Raw genomic sequence first — 2,571 nt, forward strand, 5'->3', positions numbered from 1 at the left:
TTGTTCTTATGGGTCTGAGTTAATTTACTTAGCATAATGTTTTCCAGTCCCTCCCAAGTTAGGTAGTAATTTACAAAATCATTGCTCTTGTGTGCTGCAATAGTCCATCATGTGAATGTACCATAATTTTTCCAATTTGTTCAGTTGTGGTCGGACATTTGGGCTGTTTCCATTTTATTGTGATGGTGACTAGCACTACTGTGAACATTGGTGCACAAGTCTCCATTTGTGCCTCAAATTTCTTTGTCTTGAGATATATTTCAAGCTGTGAAATAGCTGGGTTGTATAGAATTTCTATGTTCAGCTCTTTGAGGAAGCACCAAACTGCCTTCCAGAGTGGTTGTACCATTGTACAATCCCATCAACAACATATAAGAGTTTCTATCTTGCCACATCCTCTCCAATATTTATTACTTGCTCTCCTGTTAAACTTTGCCACTGCTAAGGGAGTGAAATGATATCTTTCATATTGCCAGTGATTTTGAGCATTTCTTCATGCGCATGTTGGCTATCCAAATCTTCCTCTGAAAATTCTTCCCGTGTCTTTTACCCATTTTGTAATTGTGTTATCACAATTGTGTTATTTTGTAATTGTGAAGTCTTTGTAGAATTCTGTAAACTTATGACATGAGGCTCTTGTCTGAAATGGTATTGCCAAATGTTCCCCCTCCCCCCAATCATTAGATTTTCTTTTCACTCTGTTAGAAAATGTTTTTGATGCACACAGGGATTTAATCTTTAGATCTCATCCATCAATTTTATCCTCTCCAGATTGTGCATTTCTGGCTGTATTTGGCAGTCTCTTTATACCATAGACTACACCATCTAAATTTGATCCCAGTTTATCTCTGATGAACTTTATGGTTTTGTGCTTTGCTCCCAGGCTTCTGATTCACCACGAGTTGATTTTTGTGTATAGTGTAAGGTGTGGACCCTGTTTCAGCTTTTTGCAGGTAGCAGTCCAGTTTTGCCACCACCATTTGTTGAAGAGGTTGTCATTTCCCCATTAGATAGATTTTATTTCCTTGTTGAATATCAGTTGAGCATAGATAGCTGGATCTATTCCTGAGTTCTCAATTCTGTTCCATTGGTCTATGTGCCTGTCACTGTACAATGCTGTTTTGGTTACAACTACTGTGTTGTAGGTTTTGAGGTCAGGGAATAGTACAATTAATCTTGAAGGCAGTATTGGCATTTCTTCAAAAGCTGAATATAGAAATTCTATATGACCCAGCTATTTCACTGCTAGGAACATAACCTGAAGAAATTAGAACTGAGACACAAATGGAGATTTGTCCACCAATGCTCATAGCAGTGTTATTCACAACTGTAAGAATATGTTAATAGCACATTTTGATTTTTATTTTTATTGGTTTACATACAGTCATTCATATATGTTACATATCTTTAACTTACATTGTGTGTTATATAATCACACCCATTGATATAATCATTTTTATATGTGGTTTCATTCATGAACATTTTTGTTACATACAATAATTTCTACACATTTCACTTTACATAATTAAATATTATTTTTTTCTTTTTGGAGAGGGAGAGGGAAGGGCTGGCACAGAAATACGAGGGAAATGAGGAGAGTGCTAGCAGAGTTGGGTGGGCAGGGGACCATGACATATAGTGCTGGTAGAGTTGTGGTGAAGGGGACAGGACCATGATGTATGCTGAATCTTTCCTTTATTTCTGTAATGGGAAGTGTCTTTCATCTGCTCTTTTGGGGTAAAATGCTTGCTATCAAATACTGTACTACAGCTGAGCACCTAAATTAAGACAGACTAGGAAGAAGGATTGGCTGTCCACTTCTTAAATAACAGGACTTTGAAAACTCTAAGTGTAGGATTTAGCCCATGGTAGAACCAGCTTTGGCTGGGTCAGCTCTGACTCATGGTGCACCCAGGTGAGACCAGGACTTGGTCCATACTTTTCAATGACTGATTTTTTTGGAAGTAGATTGGGCACCTCTAGGTTGACCTTTCCATTAATAGGTAAGAGCAGTAACTATTTGCACTACCCATGGTAGGAACCAAAACAATATCTGCTGAATTAAGTGGCATACAAAGTAAACAGATCAGGGTTGACCCTTGGATCTGTCACTTAGTAACTTCTGTGACCATACACAAATTAGTGAACAACTTGGAGCCTCATTTCCCCATCTGTTATTGGGAAAATTCACATAGTTAGGGAAATAATAGTATTAAAATTACTAGCAGAGAATACTTGACAAGGACGGAAATGTTCAAAAACTCCTACAATCCAAGCATAAAGTGAAAGCTGACTCATGGAGACCACTTTATCTTTCACTCTGTGAAGGGTTAATTAGCTTCCGTTACAACATAGCCACTCAAGAACATGTCATTTTATTACAGCGAAGAGAAATGAAGAAAAACTGAAGGGGGGAAAAAAAGAACCATGCGAATTTTTTTCCACTACATGCACCCTCTAAGCCAGCAAGATTTCCTCTTTGCAAAATCCTATTTTTGTGGGAATGGGCCTGCTTTTTGTGGCAAGACTCATTCTGATTAATAAAGGATCGTGAAAATGTAAAAAAAAAAA

This window comes from Elephantulus edwardii, unplaced genomic scaffold (assembly GCF_000299155.1).
Source record: "Elephantulus edwardii isolate Elephantulus edwardi_28Jun2011 unplaced genomic scaffold, EleEdw1.0 scaffold00637, whole genome shotgun sequence".
Taxonomy (NCBI): domain Eukaryota; kingdom Metazoa; phylum Chordata; class Mammalia; order Macroscelidea; family Macroscelididae; genus Elephantulus; species Elephantulus edwardii.